This window comes from Tiliqua scincoides, chromosome 7 (assembly GCF_035046505.1).
Source record: "Tiliqua scincoides isolate rTilSci1 chromosome 7, rTilSci1.hap2, whole genome shotgun sequence".
NCBI classification, from domain to species: Eukaryota; Metazoa; Chordata; class Lepidosauria; order Squamata; family Scincidae; genus Tiliqua; species Tiliqua scincoides.
This window is the reverse complement of record NC_089827.1, coordinates 48,412,564-48,429,792: the sequence shown is the minus strand read 5'-3', so window position 1 is coordinate 48,429,792 and position 17,229 is coordinate 48,412,564. Positions and strand designations below refer to the sequence as shown.

Below are 17,229 nucleotides of genomic sequence, written 5' to 3'. Positions count from 1 at the left end.
CTCTTCCTGGTGCTGAGGCCCAGCACCAATTGGCATTGACTGGCCTCCTTCTTTTACCACCTGGTGTGCCCGCAGGCTCGGAGAGCTTTCACACTGGCAAGATGTAACGCTCTTCCATCAGCCTTGTTAACGGGCAGGTTCAATGGTATTCCCTACTCAGAGAGGAAATGCAAGTGTGGTAGGGATTGCGTTGAGACTCTAATGCATACCTTTTTTTACTGCCCGCTACATGATGCGTCACGCAAGAAATATCTAGGCCCATTGTTAGCTAGGATGCAGGGCTGGGAGGATTCAATCATGCTTCAGTCTCTTCTTTCCACACCTGATTTTGAGACTCTGGATAATGTTGCTTCCTTTTTATCTGGGGTAATAGCCAGGCAGAGCTCTGGAACTCTGGGCAGTGTGTGAGGAGATGTTTATGTTCATGTTGTGTTGTCTTTGTATATTATTGTTTTGTTTTGTTTTCTTCTCTGTATTTTATGCCAATAAAGGTCTTACTGAACTGAACTGAACAATTGGCATTGGCCCAGCACCAGTGCTCCTTACATTCCTGGTGCTGCGAATGTACAGCATGTTTGTGACACCCAGCGCCAGCTCTGGAGCTCAGTCCTGGTGCTTGGGCTAGATAGGATTGGACCCTAAAACTCATTATTTGACAAAGGGAATATTGCACAACTTGAATACTCAAGTTTACGGTAAATTGAATTGAAAATTTGCGTTAAAATATTACGTTTGTCTCTTTAATACGTTTCCATACGTCTGCTAATAGGGAGAAAACAAATATCGCATGAGCAGTGTTAGCACAGCTGTGGAAAAGACAAATTTATTCACAGCAGAGCCAACACAAAAGTGTCTTTATACTGCAAAATAAAACTAGAGAAATAACTGGTCATGACTGCTTAGGCAGGAAGAAACAAGACAACAGCAGTATAGGAAAAAGAGACCAATGAGAAGTCCAGTCAAAGTAGGAGAGAGTGACCCATGAGCCTTTACTAGGAACTGAATAGTTCACTGCTTGCCCTTCTAGTGAGGATGAGCACATACACCCACAACTACTGTTATTATACAGGTCTAGCTCACATGCTGTTGCCACTCTAACAAGCTATAAAATCTTCTCTCTTGTCCCTCAGTTCTTTGCTTGAATGTTTTTGCACCAGTTTGAACAATATCTTACTCCCCTGTTTACCCTGACCTGCAAAAAAGAAAAGCATTCTTATCTCTCATATACTTTGTTGTATGAATTTTCACATTTTACTAAGTAACAGCCCAATCCTGAGCTGCCCAGTGCTGGGCCGGCGCTAATGCCCACAAATGTGCCTGATGGCACGTTTGCAACAGTGTGTGCCGGTGGTGAGCAGGCACGTACAGCTCTGGATTGGGCCCAAAAGCAAGTGCTTAACCACATGCAAATATTACTTCCTGCAGCTGCATAGCATACATATTTCTGGGGGAAGGTGCGTGACTGTGAGGTAGCCATGATAGAGATTGGGCTCTTACTAACAATGTTACGCTGGACTAATTAAGTTCAAGAAGTTAGGATGATTTTTCTTAAAGCAGAGCATTTATGTGTTTTGTTATTTCTTCTAAGAATTTTTTAGTTGACTTTCCTGCCACAGTAGCCCTCCAGGTAGCTCTTAAATCACTAAAAACAATCTAAAATCTCACATTACAGGCAACATTACAATCAGAACAAACAGCAGTAAAAAATACAAATGAGAACAGATTATTGGGGTGTGTTTTTTATTGTTGGATTTAAAGTTGTTTGTTTTATGTTATTATGACTACTAGCTGTCTTGAATGTCTTTATTTAGTAAATTGCACACATTTATTTAAATAAATATTGCAGCTGACAAAAATTCTTGTTGCTTTTGAAAGCGCTGGCGAACAAGATAGACATAACCTGGCATCTAAATAATAATAAAGGAGAAACTGGGCAAATGTGTCTGGGAAGAGAATTCCCACACACAAGGCTCTTTCTTTGGTAGTCAAGTCATGTGAACTCTGCTGGCACTCAGAGACATGGAAGGGAATGAGAGATAATAAATGTCAGTCTTAAAACGGTACATAATGTGTTTGTGAAACTTACGGCCCGATCCTATCCTTAACCAGCCTGTGGGGGCAAATGTTGCTGATGCAGCCTCTGTTTCACCCTTTGGGCTGCCTGGGGACCATGACATAACTGAGAGGTAAGTAAACAAAATTCTGATTGACTTACTCCAGAGCACCATGATTCCCAATGGGTCTGCTTGAATCTGCACCATTCCTTTGGTTGGCACAAGTCCAAGTGGACCCAAGGGAGCTTGGCAAGGCTGAGTAGGGGCATAGGATATCAGTGGTGCCATTGCTGCCGGTAACTGCCCCTGCTTCTCCCAGTATGCTCTCTCCCTCCACAGCCCACCCACCGTGCCAACTCACCTCCTCCGATGGGGGCTGGGCGCTTGGTGGCATCGTCGCCAATCGTTTTGCTCATAGGATTGAGCTTTGGATTTTACCCATAGGATTTTACGTTGGCTTCTACTTAGACTTCATTGCTCTTGGTAAATGAGTGCATGCTGTTTTATGATTAGAAGTTAAGATTATTTTCTGTTCCATTCAGAGAGAGTTCCTAAAAGTTGATGGAATCTCATTAGTTTATTCCCATGTGAATAAAGTCATAGTGAAAATACTGCATTTTAAATTAGAATCAGGTGTCTGAACACATTATGTACTATCTCCCCTTTGATGATGTGTACGCAAACCCTTGTATGTAATTATACTTCTTCAATCTGAGTAATTGCATGTAGTGAATTTGAATTGAATCTGAATGTAGTAAAAGAATTAACTCCTAATGCCCTGAACTTACAATGCGACTAAACACAATTGTTTACTTATTTACTTAGAAGTAAGTTCCACTATGTTCAGTTGTGTTTACTCGCAGGAAAGTGTGGATAGAATTGCAGCCTAAATTGAACTGTGTTAGGAAAAGTTAAGAGTTTACAGTACAGGTCCAGCCTTTTTATTCATGGATTTTTTATACATGGATTTGACTCAACACAAATGGCCCCTGCAAATGAGAAGGAATGTGCTGATCCCTGGAGAAGTGGAAAAATGCACCCCTTTAAAATCAGTTTAAAAAACTGAACAGTCCTTTAACAATAGCCTCCTTAATGAGAAAGGGGGGAGCAGCTGGCTGACAATCCATCAATCCTTCTCTCTCCAGGGACCCCTCCCTTCCCCCTGAGCACATGAAAGAAAGGTGATCACTTTGCATTGGTGGAGGGAGGCGCTGAGTGAAGCTTTCCAAGCTCTTGGAGGAGGAGTGGTTGATGGATTGTCTTCTTAATGTCTCTTATCTTAGAGTCAAAAGGTCAGCAACGCTGTTTTTAAATCACCGGAGCAAAGAAACTTTGTTTTTAAAATTGATTTGCTATAGTGCGTTTTTTGCCATCCACGTGAGTGCTTGGAACGGAACCCACACGGATAATTAGTCTCAACCTGTAGTGATGTGTTTCAAAGATGCATGAATTTGAAGTAGCTTCTGATCTTACTGCATGGATCTTTCTTAATTATAATGAAAATATAATTAATATCAAACTGATAGCTGAAAACGGATTCTGTTGTTTTTAGAACACTAACTTTTAAATTTAATTGCCTTGACTTGTGTTTTTGTTGCACTCTTTAAATTTACTTACATATTATTGAGGATAATCACAGTGTTACTTGTGGTGTTTAAAAAAAATTGATTTCTTTTCCCCTGACAACTTTAATACTTTGGCACTTAACAGATTACAGCAGTGGTTCCCAAACTGGTGGGTCGCCAGGGGAACCAGAAATGGGCCATTCCCCCTTAAGGGAATGGGTCCCAGGAATGGGTCTCCAACAGCACCGCAGTGATTGTGGCACCTTAGGGACCGTCCCTACGTACCTGGCGGCATCCTACAGACTCCTGGAGGCTTGCAGCCCCCTCTGCAACCCTCTGCGCCACTCCAGTGAGCTCTGATCTGCTATCGGAGCTCACTTCTGGTTTGTGCAATCACCAGAGCAGAACAAAGCTCATTGCAGCCACATGGAGGGTCACAGAGGCAGCTGCAAGCCTCTGGGGCCCTCCAGGAAGCTGCGGGACACCTCCAAATACATGAGCATGATTACATGGGCTGTGATTGCTGCAGTACTGTTGGGGCCACCCCCCCCCCACATGCCCCGCTCCCTGTAACAGCTCACAGCATTTCCAATTCCCTTGGAGGAGTTTGGGAACTGCTGGATTAGAGAATAGATTCAAAATTTAGGGGAAAGATTTGCCTTCATTAAATGTGGTACCAAATTTATGCTGAACTTGACATCTTTGTTTAAGAGGCAAAGAAGTCTACTTCACAGGTCTAAAGGCCTGGCATTAAATGATGTTTTAATTGCAGACAAGACCCTGGGCTAGTTGAATGTTGCTTCATTTCATGAGATTGCTGTGTGTCCATGACAGTCTGTGGATCATTTTGTATGTTAGTCTTTCCTTTTAAGCAGCTGCTCTCAAACTTCCTGCCCTGAGGCTATCACTTCTGCACTGAGTTCTCTGCTGAGGAATCTCTTCACCTCAGCCTTGAAATCTCAGTGAGAATTCTTCTAAAGAACAGTGGTTCAGGGCTTCCCCTGCCCTCCTAATGCCTTTTATTTTCCTCTAATGCCTCTGATTTTCAGCTGAAAAATGGAAGTGACGTTTTTAAGCCAAAAACGGCCACTCTGAGGCCTGCCAAGGTCACAGGCGGATGTCCACGTCCTCTGCGGAGCTCAGAAGCCTCACCTCCGGGGGGGGGGCGGATATGTGAAACTGCGGATACGGGATCCACGGATACAGGTTCCCCCTGTAGTAGGAAGGAAAAAGGAGAGGAGAAGAACTGGGAGTAGGAGGGAAAGAAGTAGAAGAAATCTTCCTCAAAATGCTCTGTGAGAACAGTGAACATCCTCACTGTCCCAAGAGACATTCTGGGTTTCTTTTTTTGCTTTGAAGGACAGCTGCCAGGACAACCACCACCATAGCCATCACAGCAGGTCTTTCAGCTCATTTCACATACCCCTGTAGATCATCAGAATGCTTAATTCAATCCCCCCAATTCTCCCAACTAATGTCACACACTTCTGCAGATTTACAACTTGCTTAATTCATTCCCCCCAGTTCCCTCCCCCCTCCCCCAATCCCCCTTATTCTCACACACTCTTTTATCATGGAAGCAACTTTGGTAGCAAAGGAAACCTGACTCCTTCGTTTGACACTTCTGTCGCCTTCCAGGAGTGCTGTTTTTAAACCAGTGCTCTAAAGTGGTGTTCTTACTAGACAGCCTGTTCACATCAGCCCTGACCCTTCCTTCTTGGATAGTTTGTCTGTCTCCATTGCTTCCATATCTTTCTCAGATGTTCTTGGGAGTGGCCAGTCGCTCCAGCCTTGGGTACTATGTTCTCTTGTAGTTGTTGTTAAGAATATTTATATACCACTTTTCAACCAAAAAAGTGTACAAAGCGGTTTACAGTACATACATCCAGTACGTAAATAAATGGTTTACTGCTTCTGTGAATCATTGCCCTTTTGATCATTGAGATAGTGACCACATCACTTTCTGCACTGCACCCAGCATATTTGTTATCCATATATCACTTTTGTCCAGCCTTTTCTTCATGGAGCTCAGAGAAATGGGCATGGCAGATATCTCACGTTATTGTCACAACAGACAAGTGTGGTGGGTTAGAAGTTGACTGAGCAGGGTTATCCTGTGAACTTTGTGACTGAGTGGCAGAGGTGTACTGAGGGCTTTTGGCGCCCATGGCAATGCAGTGATGTCATGATGCCACACAGCCTCATGACATCATTAGAGCATGTGCTCCATTGCTTCCCCAGTCATGAAGCAGTTCTAGCATAGCAGCATGCTCAGCAGTCGGTCGGGCAATTTCGTCCGACGGGCAGCTGAGACAGCGCATGCGCTCCATTTGCTTCTCAAATGGGGAAGCAATTGAAGCGTGAGCTCTTGCACCCCTCTCCAGTTCATGTCCATAGCACAAGCTATGTTTTGCCGCGGGGTGGTTCACCTCTGCTGAGTGTGGATTTTTTTCTTTGTACAAGCCCATGCTAACCAGTTACCCTGCACATGCCTGATCTTGTCTGATCTCAGAAGCTAAGCAGGGTCAGGCCTGGTTAGTACTTGGATGGGAGACCGCCTGGGAATACCAGGTGCTATAGGCTTATACCATAGTCTTTCGAGACTGAAGGTTGCCAACCATGCTAACCAGTGCACCAAGCTGGCTTGCATACTACATCACTGAATAACAGGTGGTAGTGGTGGAGTGGCTTAGTTTCTGTGAATAAATATATTGCATCTCTAAGAGCAATGTTGGTTTCTTTCTAATGAGGGTTGTTTTAAAAGGTGGTAGAATGTTTGGTTTCTTTTTTTCCCTTCTTTTTTTGATTTCTATGCATTTTCTGCAGGAATTTGTTTAATTTTGCTTTGCATTAAGGTACTGACAGTCAAGCTTACTACAGAGATGGAATAAATAACCCTGTCATGAACTTGAAATAACTCTACTAAACCCTCTTCTTTTGGGGGGGTGGGGGTGGGGGGAGCAACAATCAGTAGTTCAGTTCAGTTCAGTAGACCTTTATTGGCATAAATAATCAGTAGATTAGCTCCAAAGATATTTTTCTCCATGCTGATGGAATCCTTTTAGTGCAGAATGTCCATTAAAAGTAACCACGTGACTTGAATGTGTAAAAATTCTAACAGTAATAGTCAGGAACATATTATGGCAAGAGGTGCCAAATTATCCACTCTTCCACCATTCATCTATCTTTAATGGATGTGTTTATCAGAGTGCCATGGGAGATTCAGACTCTGCAGAGTTGACGCATTAATGTTAAATAGATGTGAGGTTTCAGCCCTTTGATGGTTTAAAAGCAACCTGCCTTATGCAAATTAGCATAGCTTTTTTAAAATCATGAAATGGCAGGCTTGTGGAATACATGAAATATTTCTGTAGATGCTACTCCAGGTGGCTACTCTCCCTTGGCCATTTGCAAAATGTTTGCTTATTTATTAAATTTATGTCCTATCCTTCCTCCAACAAACTTGGGGTCAAGTGCATGATGGTCCATCCCCCTCGCTCATTATATGCTTGCAAACTCTATGAAGTAACTAAGGCTAAGAGAGTGGGAGTTGGCCAAAGGTCACCTAGTGAATGTCATTGACCCAGTAGTGATCTGATTTCCCCAATCGTAGTCCTATTTTGCATAGGAATAACACTAACCTTCCTTTCTCGGTTGTTGTAAGGATTTTATAGATAATTGTGCTGTGTTTGAGCTCTTGGCTGTACTATACAAAGAATAGGTATTTATCTCATAATAACAATGTAACATTTATACAAGGTTTCAGACTTTTCAAAGCATCTCAAATACAACATCTCAATAACTCTTTTGGGGTCCTTCTGGAAGAAAAATGGAATGAATGATTGTTAAAATAGCCACTATTATCTCTATATTTCAGATGGGGACTGAGATAGCGAGATAACTTTAGAACTTTCTGCCGAGTTCATGGCAGAGCCATAAATTGAACTGGGAGACTTCCTGATTAGTACTGCAGTCTCTTTTCACTGTGCTACAGCAGCTCTTATGTCTGAACTCTGTTAGACTGAATGGAAATGACTGAGGATGAAATTAAAGGAATCTACCAGGGTAGGAAAAGTTCTGCATCAACAGTAATGGTGTTGGGGAGGTCATACTGCCCTTGTGACCTCTGGGATGTTTTCTTCAGCTGCTGGAGAATGTCCCTTGTAGCAGTAGACGGCAATGCGCAGGTGCAAGTTCTTGATTCAAGGGAAGAGCATGGCTTGCCACATTTTTCCCTTGAGCCCAGTACAATACAGCTGTGTCAGGGATGGAGGTAAATAGAACTTGCTCAACCCACCTTTCCCCCATGAAGCCCTCTCTGGGGCACCTGTTAACTTACATGGCAACCTTCAGTCTTGAAAGACTATGGTATCACGCTCTGAAAGGTGGTTCTGGAACAGCCTGTTAACATCCTCCCAAAAGCACACATCTAACTTTGATCACTGGAAAGTGAGGGTGGGAGATGGAAGCACCTGCTTTTTGGAAGCTGGGTTTCCTAAGTTTTTAGGGAAATTCTGGCAGCATCTGTCCAAGGTCAAACTCCACAATTTTTTTGAAACAGGGAAGTCTTAGCATGACTCCTTTATAACTAGAATAAAACCCTTTTCTTGAAAAATGCCCCCATGTCCTCATAAGTTTAATAGCATTAGTTCGTAATTTTGCATATAGGTACAAATGCTGGGGAGGGAGCAGAGCTGCTCTGCATTTACTAAAGGAGAATAATTTTCCAGTATAACAAAGCTCTATTACATGCCAGGTAAATAATTGAAATGGTCTGCAGGAAACCCTAAACCCCAAGGTCATACTGGAGATGGCAGAAGCAGTGCTGTGTAAAGGATAGTCAGCAGCAGCCGCAGCAACCAGCAAAAGGCACAGTTTCTGAAAGCTTCAAAGAGTGGATGTGGTTGAAAGCGTTCACATGATACCCTGCCCACTCTCTTTCTCATCTCTGGGCTGAATAAGAGGAGATTGTATTTCACACACCTAATAGCCATCTGTCATAACAAGAACATGTCCCCCAAGGCTAGCAAGAAGAATGCAACTTCTTTCATAATCTCTGCTGTAAAGCATCTCTCGGCTGAGGTTTTGTTGGCATTCTTCTCTGCCCAGTTTTGCCTTGACTAATCTTAGCCCAGCAATTCTCTGTCATTCTCTGTAGAAATCCAGGTTTGGGTGAGGCAGAATGCACCACTTCCCCCAGTGTTTTCTTCTTCTTCAGCATTACACAGTAAAAATAAATCCACATCCGTAGCAAAATTATTGTGCAAAATCATGGAACCTTATCAAACACATGGACATGAATTCTTTGGAGAATTGGATCATAGCAGCCTTGCCATTGATTGCTTGTGGGTGGAGGGAATGCAAACATTGTGACACCTCCTTGTCCCTTTTGGAATACAATTCATGGCTGTGACCATATGTCTACAATTATTTATCCTTGTAAGTGTTTCAGCTAATTTAAGACAGTGGCTGGCACCCAGAGAATCATTAGTGCAAGCTCTCAACCTCATCCTCTCTTCACCACAGCTGTCTGTTACTCTTGAGGTTCAGGGGATCTTCAGCAGTGGTGTGAATGTGGCACATGGGGATGGGATAATCCTGGAAACCAGACAGTAATACCTCTTCTCTGCTTGTGAAACATGCCTCCTCCCATTTCCCAGGTGTTTGTTTTCTATTCCAGCCTTCCTCCAAAGAGCTCAGTTGGCATACAAGTTTGTCTCTCCCTCCTTTAATGCTCACAACAACCCCATGAGACAGGGTAAAACTGAGAGAGATCAGCTGGCCTAAGGTTGTCTAGTGGGACATTGGACAGAGTTCAGGCTTCTAAAGTACTTTTTCGTCATTGTTGTCAGTACCTTTGGCCAGGGAGGTGGAGCCAGTGTCAAAATGACATCTTGGGCAATCATGTACATTTTGGGGTTTTTTTCTTTTTGTTCACACACCCACCCCTTAGTAGTGAAGTCTGTTCAGTATTGTGCCCATGTTGTGAACAAGGCTGGTCTGCGTTTTGAATGTGAGTACCTGGGAGCCAGGGAGGGAGCACTGTCACTCAAACCATGGAAAGGAGGGGAAGATGGGCAGACAAGATGTTTTGAAATTGATTTTAGATGACAATCATCTAAAATCACATCAATGATTTTAGAGCTATTGGTAGTTATGGAGTGACCTTTTGCCGTCCCCTAATCTATTGAACATTATGGCTGAGTGGGACTTGGACCTCCTTATACTGTGTAAACCATCACATCAAACTGGGTCTGTGTGGAGTCTAACTTTTTTCTCCTAGCATGCTTCTGTAGTTTGAGTTTCCATCACATTCTCCAGTGGGATCTCCATGTCCATCTTAGTCTTTACAAGAGGGTAGCTCCTCCCTCTCAGGTAGGCAGGCCAGAGTCTTTTGGTCATCCTGAGAGGAGGGGCCACCTGGACTCCCCTAGCCTAGCCAAAAGGCTAGCCTCCCTGGCCTAGCCTTTCGGCAAAGCAGGACTGAACTGGGTTCAGCTCCCCTGAACCACCCCCCGCTGGAAAAGCTAAGAGGGTATTTTATTCTTCTTTTTACCTTTTCCCTAACTCTCCTGCCTTCCAGCAGGCAATACTGCCTGCTGTCCCTTTAAGAAACCTTTTCAGTTGCCTCCATTCTAGGGTCCCCCAAGGGAAGGGCCCTGGCATCACACCTGCACGTCAGAAAATTCCTCAAGGGTATGAGTTTTCTCAACCCACCCCCCGTGACCAGGGCTCCCATGTGGGACCTGACACTGGTGAGGGAGGGCGTTGATGATGCCTCCTTTTGAACCTATGGCGACGTGCTCGCTAAAACTATTATAGCAGAAGATCGCCTTCCTGGTGGGCATGACTTCTGCCAGAGCTGGCAGCCCTCTCTGTAGCCAAGGAACTCTGCCGGATCCAGGAGGACAGGATTGTCCTCCACACTGATTCTACCTTCCTACCCAAGGTGAACTCCCTGTTTAACCTCTCGCAGGAGGTGGTGCTACCCACCTTCTGCCGCAACCCTTCTCATCCCAGACAGCAGGAATGGCATACCCTCGATGTGCATCGGGTGGTGAGCTTTTATCTCTCCCGGACCTCAGCCCACCAGCGTTCAGAGGCCTTGTTCGTCTCATTCTGACCTGGTGACCAAGGCAGGAAGGTGTCTCCCTCCACCATTTCCAGATGGGTTAGGGAGGCCAAAGCTGAGGCCTACAGGGCATCTGACAAGGACCCCCCTAAGGGCATAGTGGCCCACTCCCTCAGGGGGGCCACCACCTCAGCTGCATTTAGGGCTCACCCCTCCCTGGAGGCAGTATGCAGGGCAGCTACCTGGAGCTCGCCTAACGCATTTATCAAACACTATAAGATCAACGCCATCGCCTCTGGGGATGCAGCCTTTGCAAGGTGCATCCTCCAGAGCATGACTTGATAAGCTTATGGCAGCTCCCACCCTTGAGGAGCACTGCTTGGGCACATCCCACTTGTAAGGACTAAGATGGACATGAAGATCTCACTGAAGAATGGGGAGATTTGTACTTACCGTGAATCCCCCTTCTCATTGGTCTCCATAAGAACACAAGAACATAAGAACAGCCCCACTGGATCAGGCCATAGACCCATGTCCATGTCCGGATTAGTCCACCCGCCCTTGCAGCCGTAAAAAAAAAAGAGGAGGAAAAACAGACATGCTGAACACCAGAATGGTAAAGTCAGGGGGACGAAGTACAGCGCAGGGTAGCAGTAGACCTGGGGTATATACTGATGAGTTCCTTTTGAGTGCAATTTACTCCTAAGTGTGTTTAGGATCCCAACCTTGAGTTTCTCTTTGGCATACTCTTATATGAGTTTATTCAATATACAGGGCTCTTATTCTGGAATATCAAGTAGCGATCCTTATTTGCAGTGAACAAACAAACAAAAAGCTAAGGGTGGATCAGAGAATGTCACTCTTTCTTAACTTGTTCAGTTTGTTGCCTGACAAATTCAGTAGGTAAGTGGATTAACCATGAAAGATTAAGACCAAGCAAGATATGCAGACATAATTTTTAAGCCCTGTTTGGTGGCATGGAGATGTTGTGATCAGAGAGATATCCTGTCCCCCCAAGTGTAGTGAGACTGTCACATTGTACAGAAGTTATGGCTGAATGCATTTGACATGAACAGCTGTATCACAGGTGCCATCTCCTTGAACCAGCCTGGGTTTTGCTGCGTTAGAAGTCAACAGAGCCAAGTAACAATCCATTCTTGTTTCCTCTTTAAACTACAGTTGGTTAAAAAGTGGAATTCATTCCATTCTTTTGTGTTCAGTCTTCTGTTCTTCAGAGTTCTTCTGTGACCTATGTTCTTCCATTCTTCTATGAGAAGGTTGGCCACCCCTGTTGTAGGGTGTGATACAGGAACGTTGCTGTCCCCAGAATACAAAAGTACATACAACATTATGTTCTATGCCTTGTGCTGCTTTGATCTTCAATTGATTCTGTGGTTTATTTTCACTATCTAATGGGCTTTCTGTGGTATGTTTTAATGAACATTGGTCCACAGCTTACATAATTTATAGCTGTGATGCTGATTTGGTTGTCCTTGTTGTAGATTTTGTTTCTTTGTTGTTTTGCTTATTTAATGTTGAGATTTAAAGTTTATTTCTTTCCAGAACTATATTCAGGCTACAATCCTATCCACATTTTCCTAGGAGTAAGCCCCCTTGAATATAATGGGACTTATTTCTGAGTAGACATGCATAGGACTGGGCTCTCAGTCTGTCACAGCAACTTCTGGAGGGGGGGATTGATTAAAAATATTTAAATTATATTTATAAAAAATACATGCAGACATCATGGAGTGTAAGCCAAATGCTATTTTATTTGATGGTGGCTACTGTATTGGGGGGGGGGGGAGGAAAATACTGAACTCTATGGACCCTGTTCCTTCCCTGAGTGAGTGAGAGTGAATGCATACTCCCTTGGGAGTCAGAAGTTCAGCCTACTTACGCAAGTGGTGCAGCTGGCCCAGGGTGTTGAAACATCAGATGAAAAATCAATGTGGATAGGTTGTTTCCAGTAGAATACTCTGACAGCAGTGATCAGGCCTGCTTTAATGTATTAAGGATACAGGCCAAATAAGAAGCTTGTGCTCCAGGCAAACTTATCTTTCTGTAAAATAAGAAAACTCTGTTTTGCCTGTCACATTTGACCATATTATCATAAAGGAGCAAGAGAACCTGACAGACTGACCAAAATTAGATAGCAAAAATTTCTTGAGCTTTTTAAACAAGTAATATGCATGTTTTTTTTAAACATGCATGTTTGATTCATTTCTTATGATGCTGTAAAATAAATGCTGAGTGCCTGTGCCCCAGGGGTTCACACTGATGTGTGCTTCAGTATTTCTGTGGTAGCAGAGCTTTCTTTCCCTTTTTTCCTTCCCACCTGCAAACCCCCACATAGCATTCAGTACTTGTGCTTAAAGAGCTGGAAATTGGGAAACCAATGGGGGAGGGGGGAAATGCATGCACCAAAAGCAATACCCCAATCCACAGCTCATGTGCCGAGCTCAAGAGAGTTATAATGCAGTTTGGTGGTTTACTGAGGGGAGGAGCTGATGATAGGAAAATGCTGAAAATGGCAGGTATATACAGGCATTTATGCTTGCATCAGTAGTGGTCTTAGCTCAGGAAAGCAGTCCCCTATTTGGCTGTTACCTGTTGTGTAGAACTTGAAAGTTCTAGTATTTATGCTTACAGAGACAAGTTTTTAAAACAGTATGAGCAGTATCTGCTTACATTCAGAATAATATTCTAAATAATAACCATGGAAAGTGCAGAGAAAAGGTGCAACAGAAGATAGCTTGACAATTCTCTTACCGCTTTATAGCTATGGTTTTCCCCGCTGTCATGCTGCTTGCACAGAAATCCCTCTGCATAACAAGGAGCAGGAAGGGAAATAGCTTTTATGATGGAGAAAGCAACCAGTCAGTGCTGCCTTAGAGGGGACTTCCAGTATTTAGGAAACTGGTCATTCAACTCAGCTCTCTAGCTCGTTTTGTAGCAGCTAGCCCATGACCCCTGCTCATTAACCCACACTTTAACTCCTTCTCCTTTAGTAATCACATCCTTCTAAAATATTCTGAATAGCTTTATGGTTTTGCATGTGTGTTCTTTATAATAGCTGCTCTCATGGTATGGCAAGGATGTGGTTTTGCTTGGGGGAGATAGGAAGAGTGCAAAAGGAGTTGTGGGCTCTGCAGGTCACCACCCAAAATTTGGAAGTTGCTGGGCCCTACCTCTATTGACCCCTTGTGTTACACAGTGGTATTACTGTAAGTAAGAGAATGAGGTTCCCCTGGGGTAGACTTGGATTAAGACTACTTTTCCCACAATTGCCACTGCTTCAAAATTGGAGCAGAACAAGGACTGTGTCAGAACACCTTGCAAGATGTCACCACAAAATATACTGAGATACACTGAAGCTAAAATCCTAAACACATTTACCAGGAAGTAAGGTCAGCAATGGATGAGCTTCAGTGGATACAATGTAACTTACTTCTGAGTAACTGTGTAAAGCAGTGTTTCTCAAAGCATGCTCCTAGGAACCCTGGGGCTCCTTGAGGACTCTTTTAGGGGCTCCATAAATGCACCATAAGTGGCTGCTATCTGCTCAGCCCTGCACCACTTTGTACATACGCAGCACTCTTGGGCCCTCACGTATGTTCCAGTGGGGCTGCCTGAGTCTCTGCTGGGGAGCATAAAGGTTTTGAGAACTAAAATTTCCTCAAATTTCTCTGCAGGGCTCCCCGCACTCCAGGGAAGGTAAGTTAAGAAAAAAGCCCCTTCTGTCCCCACAGCGATACGATCCTGGGGATCGCATTGTGGCTTTTCTCCTTGCCCCCGCATAAACTTACCTTGGTAGTTTTACTCCTGAGAAATGTCAGATCCCCTGCTTTTAAGTATAAGGTAGGCCAAATAGGCAGAACAGAAACTAGTATGTCGAGGACAGTAGAACATAATGTGTGAAATAGTTTCAATGTTTCCCTGATTACAGGGAAAAATGCATTCTGCATAAGGTGTCCCCTCTGTAACCATAGATGGTACCAGGTACTAAAGAAATGGCACGTCACTCGAGTGGATTAGTCATAAAACAGATATGGCGCCATAAGTCCATGTTGCAGTGGGATGGAGAAATAAAGGGGGGGGGAAACAAACTCTTGTTGCCAGTTCACAAAGATTTTGGAACTCAATATCTAACAATCTTTGTCTTATTTTATAAATCTCTGGGTAAGACCAAGAGAATTCAGTGAGAAGCGATTGTTTTGATTTTCTCTCTCGCCAGATTATCCCGTTTAGAGGAACCCCTCCTCCTTTCACCCTCTCCCACTTACTGTATTCAATCAAAATCCCATCAAATTGGTTCTCCATGTATGCATTTATTTATTTTCTGGCCCTCGAGATACAGGTGCGTGCCCCTTAACAACCTTCCAGCCAGTGACAGGTTGTGAATGCGACATCTGCCTCTGAGGAGGTTGCACCCCCAAGCTTGTGAAGCTGAGAGAAGTTCCACTCCCCTCACCTCTGGAGGCTTTTTGGAGCCCTGGAGCGTGGAGTTTCTGAGACAGGAAGGCAGATCAGAGCCCACTGCAGTGGAGGGGGACTCGCAGAGTGGGCTGAGAGCCTTCAGGACACTCCGTGGGGCTGCACAGTCCCCGCAGGTATGTTTAAACATGCCTGGGTGCCCATGTGCCGTGATCATTGCAGCACCTTCGGGACACCCATTTCTGGGTTATTCCCCTTACGGGGAAAGTGACTCTTTCAGGTTCCAATGATGGGTCACGACCCACTACCTTGAGAATCACAGGTGTACAGACGTGTGCTTCTGGAGACATCTGGGACTATTCGTGTGAATTATGGCATGGGAATTATGACATGGTACATCTTGGAGTTGTTTTGTATGTGGAAGTATTGCTCTAAGACATTTCACTATTTTTAATGTTGGCTACATAGGCAAATTAGCCCCAATTAAGTTTACCAGTTTTTAAAAATGTGCCTGAAAGAGAACCTTTCAGTCAAGTGTAGTGTAGTGTTCACTCACTTAGTATAGTGTTTTTTTTGTTTTTTTTTAATAGCGTGAACCATTTTCTTTCCACTGGCCTCCCTTTAAACTTTAGTCTCACTTTTGTTTTGAACAGCTGTTGCTTAATTAGATTCGCTGAGACTCATTGAAGCTGTACTGATTGGGGAACCTTTTTGTCTTGTAGGTTTCTAAAATTCAAAGCCTTAAAAAGCCTGGACAATCAGCAGCAAAACTGTGTTGATGCAAACATTTTGAAGTTCAGTCAAGGGTGATGGTGATTGATTATTTTCAATGCATCATTATGGTTAAGGATTTGGGTCAGCTGAAAGGTTCCCTGTGGATAACTAGATTACTAGGATGCAGGAGGAAGTTCTCTTCTGATTATGCCATTACTGTTGACCAAAACACAGTTTCAAGCTCTACTACATTTATATATAGCTTGGTCTTTCTTTCTCATGTATATGTATATATAAAATTTTCTAGGAGCTCTTTCTACTCTTCACTGAGTTCTAAAGAACTCAAGACACAGACTATCAGCATATATACATAGGTCACGGCACGTACCAGTTGTTCTAAACCAGGAATGAATGGCAGCCACAGCCACTCTTTTGTTGTGGGAGAAAGCATCATGCTGTGCTATGTTGCGGTTAACCTTGCTTATATCTCTTCAACTTTTCCTGATACTGGTTTTTAATCAGAGTTTTAAGGCCTTACCAGAGGCAGAAGATTGTGTCATGGACATTTCAATTTAATGTTTTAAGGAAAAGAGGTTCATATGCAAGAAATGGGGCCTACTCCGTGGTGACACTCTGTCTGTTGAATTGTCTCCCCCAGGATTTGCGAACAGCCCCTTCATTGTAATCCTTTCAGTGGGGCCTCAAAACTTTTTATTTAGAGAAGCTTTTAAATGCTGACATCAGGGGGACGGCAATTTTTTATGAAACATAACTTTAATCATGATCCAATTGAGCTTATTGTATCTTATTTGTTTTTATGGTTTTAATGGTTTTACATTAATGTTTTAGTATTTTTTTTAAAATTTAATATTGTACTGATGTTTTATTTTATAAGCCGCCTTGAGGGCCCCAAGGCAGAGTAGAAAGGCAGGGTATGTATGTGTGTATGAATGAATGAATAAAATGTATAGCTTAAGTATTTGTGGGATATATTTTCAAAAATTTATTTTTGTCAACCCAGCAGAAGCAGTGCTTATTCCTCCCTTCACATGTAGCTTCTTGCACGATGACATCACAGCAGAGCTGAACGCCAAAAAAGCATAAATGCTCCCAGCAAAGACTAAACTTTGAAGTGTGATGGGCAATTGTTTGCAACAGTCAGACTTATAGAGCATCATTGCTTTTATTTTCCTAGCTCTATGGGCTCTCTTATCATGAATTTCCTGTGTTCTGAGGCAAACTTTGCATTAACATGAAGCGTCCTTGCACTTGTATCCTCAAGCCTTTACAGTGCTTCGGTCTTTGAATAATTGTTGACTTATTTTTGAATCTGGACTGTGGCAAAATCTGTTAAGGAGATCTAAATGCAAAGAATAAGTTACAAAAT

General features: G+C 43.4%; 1 protein-coding gene and 1 pseudogene across 1 annotated transcript in view; both read left to right on the top strand.

The window, feature by feature from the left end:
- KIAA1549 (KIAA1549 ortholog) overlaps positions 1-17,229 on the top strand; it is a 121,695-nt gene that overhangs the window by 51,534 nt on the left and 52,932 nt on the right. The window lies entirely within an intron of this gene.
- LOC136658038 (5S ribosomal RNA) lies at positions 6,082-6,202 on the top strand (annotated as a pseudogene).